Source organism: Silurus aristotelis (genome assembly GCF_946808225.1).
Source record: "Silurus aristotelis genome assembly, chromosome: 16".
NCBI classification, from domain to species: domain Eukaryota; kingdom Metazoa; phylum Chordata; class Actinopteri; order Siluriformes; family Siluridae; genus Silurus; species Silurus aristotelis.
The window spans coordinates 24,204,947-24,211,433 of NC_139589.1; the positions used below are offsets into that span (position 1 = coordinate 24,204,947).

Below are 6,487 nucleotides of genomic sequence, written 5' to 3' on the forward strand. Positions count from 1 at the left end.
CAGATGCCTCTGGACTCCTGAACTTGGAGACCCAAACCTTTTCCAGCGTCACAATGCTCCTGTGCACAAATCCAGCTCCATGAAGATCTGCTTTACATGGGTTGGAAGATCTCCTGCTATAGAGCTCCAACCCTAATGAACAGTAAATGTGCACCCCAGGAGCCTCCTGACCTTCTCACCTACATCACTACCTGACTTTACTAATACCCTTATAGCTGAATGAAATGTTATAAATCTCCACAAAATCTAGTGGAACATCTTCCCAGAAGAGTGGAGTTTATCATAAAAGGTTTTCGCATGATATCAGGAATTAAACCCGATATCGGTCCTACTGTATCGTATCGGCCAAAACAAAACAACATTACAGTCGTATTACAGCCAACAAGACTTTAAACCAAGTGTGTGTGTGTGTGTGTGTGTGTAACATTTTTACATCCAAACAATTTGCCTTTCAGATTCCAGCAGGCGAAACTCAGAGCAACGCTGAAATACTGAAGCAAAAGAAAAGTAAAACCAACATATAAACTCCCGTCACTCATTTCCAAAACTACAACAAAAAGGTTTTGGGACTCCTGATTTTTCCACCCAGATGAAGTTCTTCCCCAAACTGTTTCCACAAAGTTGAAGAAACACAATTGTAACAGGACGTCTTTGGGTGCAGGAACAGGAAATTTTCACGTGAACTAGGAGACGCGAAACCTGTTCCAGCATGACGATACCCCTGTGCACAAACCCAGCTTCATGAAGATCTGCTCTCCATGGGTTGGATTTGGTGGAAGATCTCCTGGTATTGAACACACTGACTGCACCTCAGGTCTCCTCATCTCACCTACATCAGTAACCGACTTTACTAACACCCTCACGGCTGAATGAAATATTATAAATCTCCACATCATCTAGTGGAACATCTTCCCAGAAGAAGAGTGGAGGATATTACACCAGAACATGGAGATTACACGTGAACTCAAATGTTCAAATAGAGAAGAATCTGCTCAGGTGTCCACAAACTTTCCATATAATATCGATTTTAGCCACCAGACAGTCATGAGGTCACTGTAGAGGGTTGAACTAAAGGAATATGATGCTACAGATATGAACAGTTCTGCATTCGAGTGTCTTGAGGACTCGTTTATGAGGAACATTTATATTCACCATTTCATTCTGGGATCATGTCCGTTGTTAGAAGCTGGATAGAAATAAACCTGAATAAACAGTGCGGTTGATCGATAAAGCTGCTCCGTCTCTGATTACAAACACAACCATAACAACAACTAACCAGGATCTCTAAAGCGTGCGAGATTTTGTTTAGTCACATTCAGACTTTAACTCTGACAAGTGTGCAGTATAATTATCATCTATAAACACACAGTGAACAAGAAAAGCAGGAACATACCGCAACTACGCACCGAAAAGATTTTACCCTCCAGCAAGTTATCAGAGATGTAAAGGTTAAAAAAATAAGTGGTGGAGTCTGGGTTTAGAAAGAGAGACGCAAAATAACGAGATAAACATCATTATACACGTTTACTGAAATTAATTACAACATAGGAATGAATATATGTGTAAACGCACACACACTAATATACACACACATATATATATATATATATATATATACACATACACACACACATACACACACACACACACACTATATTTATATATATATATATATTGTGTGTGTGTGTGCTTATGTGTGATTTGTGTATGTTTGGGTGTGCGTGTGTATATATATATGTGTGTGTGTGTGTGTGTGTGTGTGTGTGTGTGTGTGTATAATTTATTAATCTTTTTTTATATTTTTTTAACATGGTGATAGTATGTGGATTTATAAACAGAGCTCCAGACACATTCACTAAATGTACACAATAATTATATATATATATATTATTTATACATTTTATATAAAGAACTGATGTGAAAAATATATATAGAAAGAAAAGTTCTGAAAAACATTAAATGAATTAATTAAACGAAAAAAATATTAGTAGAGAGAGAAACAGAGACAGAGAGAGAAACAGAGAGACAGAGAGACAGAGAGAGAGATAGAGAGAGAGAGAGAGAGAGAGAGAGACAGAGAGAGAGACAGAGAGAGAGACAGAGAGAGAGACATAGATAGATAGATAGATAGATAGATAGATAGATAGATAGATAGATAGATAGATAGATAGATAGATAGATAGATAGATAGATAGATAGATAGATAGATAGATAGATAGATAGATAGATCTCCTGTTGGTTTAATTATTTTAAGAAGAAAAAAAAAAAGATTAGGATCTCTCTAAAACATGGTGGTATTTTTTTTGGTTTACAAACATAGAACCACACACACACACACACACACACACACACACACACACACACACACACACACACACACACACACACACACACGTAAGTATTACAGCAGAGAATAAACAGCTGCAGTAGAGCATGAGGAAGTGTGTAAAAGTGTGGAGGATCTGCTCCAAGTTCACCTGCTGAACTAAACTTGACTTATCTATCTTTTTGGATGATGATGATGATGATGATGATGATGATGATGATGAAGAGGATATTGTGCAGTGTTAAAATGTTACAATCAGACACCTGAAGCTGCAGTAGAGAGTGAAGGATGGAACACTCACCTGTACAGTGTGAAAGCTCAGTTAAAGGTTACAATGTAGCTGCAGCTCCAGCATCACCTCCACAATGAGAACCCGAGATCTTCTCCTTCTCCTTCTTCTTCCTCTCCTTCTCAACTCCAACAGGTTGTTCCGAGATCCACATCCGAGCCCCAGATCTCCCGATGCTCCTCCGCAGTTCCTCTCCTTCCTCACCACACACTTCCTTTAGACGGTATAAATCCCCCGGTTCCCTCTCCGCCCTGATCCCGGCTCCGAGCAGCTCGGAACGGCGTGTGGACTGCGGCTGCGGCTGCGTTCGCGTTTGCGCTTCTTCTGCTTCTTCTCCAAACTAGTAAGCCATTACAGCTGAGAGGGATTGGCTTCCAGAGAGTTGCCAGAACCGTACTCTTCACCCAGTTTGTACCTCTCTGGGTTGCCATATACTGGTTGCCAGATCACGCATTTTTACCCACTTAGGCTGAGCTGGGTGGATTCAGTGACGCCTGTGGATCAGGGTTCATATTTGGACTGCTTATATATATATTTATATTGATATTTGGAAAACAATAATTTATATATACCAATTTATAGATTTAGCAGGAACTGTCACTGTTTAATTCCGAAATATTTTTTGTGCATTACATTTCCAACGATGTGAAGCAACACGCTTTCCCAGGAACGATTTTACACAATACAGCAAACCATCTAAGCTTCTCAATATCCTGGTGCAAATGAGACATCAGATTTGTTCTTTTTTTTTTTTTTTTTAATGGAAACATCATTAGACCCGTTATAGAGATCGTACGACTGTTACTGTCACACTGACTCCAAACTCTGAGTAACATTATAAAAATTGGGTTGTACAAATGAAACCTTCCATCTGATGCTTTTTGGTTTATTGGAGATGAAGCTAAAACTAGAGAAATGAGTTGATAATTACAGTGGAGGTCAAAAAGTTAAAGATTTGACACCTTGTGGAATCTGCAAAAAAAAAACATTGATAAATAAAATAAATAAAAAAATTGTAGAAATCATAGAAATCTTGTGCTTTCTTGAACTTTAGATTTTTTCGCCCTTATGCAGAGCTACTTACAATCATCTCACTTTCTCACACATATACACTATATGATCTTCCTTTTCTAGGACAGTCCACATGAGAGGATCATCATAACGTCTGATGGTTTTGGTTTGATGGATACATTTAAACTTCTTGTGATTTTTTTCTGGATTGACTGAGCATCATTTCTTAAAGTGATGATGGTTATTTTCTCTTTACATAACTGTAGATCTGTACAGTAGTTGGAGTAGCACTATATGGATATTGACTCTACACATTACACATCTGTGACCTGAAAACCATTCCAGCTGTCTACCTCATGAATCTGATGTGAGAATGCCATGAGTTTGCCAAGATATCATTAAAGCTAAGTGTAGCTACATTGGTCAATCTAAAATATGAAACATAATACGAGTTACATGATCACGTTTTTGTTAACTACATAATTCCATACCTGTTCTTTGGATGTTTTCTATATTAATGTACAATGTTAAATATATACTGTATATATATATATATATATATATATATATATATATATATATATATATATATATATATATATATATATATATATATATATATATATGATAGAAAAGGAGACCAGATGTTATCAATCTGGCATCCCTGGGTTTTGCTATGGCTGGGAGGAGATGAAGAGTAATGAGACACCTTCCTGCCATGGACTTCTGGGTGGTTTCTGTAATGCAAGATCAAGATCACAGAGCAGAATTTGGGGGGGAAAAAGTGTATTTCTTTATATATTCTGTAAAATATATATAAAATGTGAAATAATAAAAATGAATATAAAAAATGTAATAAAATGTAAACTAAATGAAGTATATTAATGAAAGTATATAAAAAATATATATACTGTATATATAAAGAGAAATAAATAATGTCTCGAAAACGATTCACGAAACAAATTTTCATTTATTTACTAGATTTGATCGTTTTCTCATTTTTGTTCTATTTCTATTCTATTTCATCCATAGCAACAATTTGACCTGCCGTTGACCAACAGGAGCCCAGAGAAACTGTGACATATTCAACCATATTATCCTAAAGATAAACAAATAAACGGAAGTAAACAAATGAATAGTCACAGTAACACTGAGAAAATGAATAATTATGACCTTTTAAAAGAATTGATCAATTAATAGTCAATTAAATTAATTAGAATACATGCAAAAAGGCTTAGAAAAGGAGAGAAACACAATATTTATAGAAATGTACATTTTACTTAATTTTTTTTTACATTTGTACAGGTTTGTATTTCGGCCTCTTCAGCACCGAAGGTACAAACGCACGCTCAGCGTCTGTTTCTATAGAAACCGTTTGTCTGTCGGGAGTGAAACCCAACGAGGTGGTGTTGAAGTGTCATGTCTGCTGGGGCTTTTTGTCTTACTTTGTCTTCTCCTGTTTCAAAAACACAAACACACACACACACACACACACACACACACACACACACACACACACACACACACACACACACACACACACAAATGTACAGTGTGTGCAGCTAAACATCAGTTAACACCTACAGTGTGGAATGAATGATGGGGTAATGAAACTGAAGGTAGTCTTGAACTTCTCTTAATGTGGCGTAATATAAACCGCGTTAGCTGGTTAGCGTAGCCTTGTAGCTTCACCTGGACTTGTTTATCTTTTTTAGCTGAAACATTCCTCCTACTGTAGATGTGATCTGTATTGGAAGTCACACCCCCTCCTTCTCTTGTCTCTGCTTGGTTGCCAAAGACATCCTCAGGAATGAGACGTAGGCATTCGACCTCTGAATTCTTTGGCCTCGTCTCAAACAGCCCCCCACCCCCGGCTCCATCCCCTCCCCCAATCCACCCCTCGCCTCTTCGCTCACCTTTGAACTACACTTTCTCCCGCATTATTGACATCGTCTCGGTTTCGAACAGAAGAAGGAATGCGATCAGGCCACACTCAGGTTTTTCTGCATGTTTGTGGAGGCCAGTCTTTCAGGACGCCTTCGATACGTCACTCTTTCGCAAGCGTGGTGTGTTTTAGTGCTGATGAGAGGCATAAAAATGGCTGCCGTTTTCACAATGTTTCCACTGAAATGGCCTGAAAGTAATCACATGTGCAGCATTAGTTCTTCTCAGGAAATGTACTTTGTGTGTGTGTGTGTGTGCTGCAGCGTGTTGGTACTGCGTAGATGACTAAAAGAAGAAAAATGCGTTTCTGGCCACAAATGGCAGGGTAGTCAGGATTTTAAACGTCACACTCTGGAGCAGAAGCCGGAGCCGAGCCAAACGAGGCCTATTTTAAACCCGACCACAGAGAGACAGAGAGGAAAGAAATAAAAGGTTGAGAAGGAAAGGACCGAGATTTGCTTTTTTTTCCCCCTCAGATGTACAAGAATGTAAATCATAAACACGTTCGGTTCATCGATCAAAATATCTTTCTCTCTTTTATAAAAAGATCTTGCACTTAATTCTTCAATACAGAATATGTAGTCCTTGTGATGAGTATGGAAACGCTATCACTTAAAACATACCCAAAACGAGAAACACAAAATACATTACAACAGCATAGTATTTAATATAAGTATTTAATATATATTTAAGATAGTATTTAATATAAGTGTGTTATAGTCAAGTACAGCAGAGCAGAGCATATAATGGAATAGATGCATATAGTGTACTATTGTATAGTTGAGTATAGTAATTGTTGCTCTTGTATCATATAGTACGTTAGGGCAATATATAATATATAATATTGTAAAGTATCAGTATAAAGTATCTGCACTGTACTAACTAAAGTATAGTAAACTCATATTTCAGAAAAAAAA

General features: G+C 37.4%; 1 protein-coding gene across 9 annotated transcripts in view; it reads right to left on the reverse strand.

The window, feature by feature from the left end:
• Positions 1-3,010, reverse strand: part of ptpn13 (protein tyrosine phosphatase non-receptor type 13) — a 62,190-nt gene extending 59,180 nt beyond the window's left edge. For 5 of the 9 annotated variants that reach the window (XM_083563503.1, XM_083563508.1, XM_083563506.1 and 2 more), the window contains exon 1: positions 2,628-2,991. The gene's annotated coding sequence lies outside the window, so the exon portion shown is untranslated. Of the gene's footprint in view, positions 1-2,627 lie in introns of all 9 variants that reach the window. The other 4 variants (XM_083563509.1, XM_083563507.1, XM_083563502.1 and 1 more) reach the window with 2 other exon arrangements.
• Between the last annotated feature and the right edge of the window lie 3,477 nt (positions 3,011-6,487).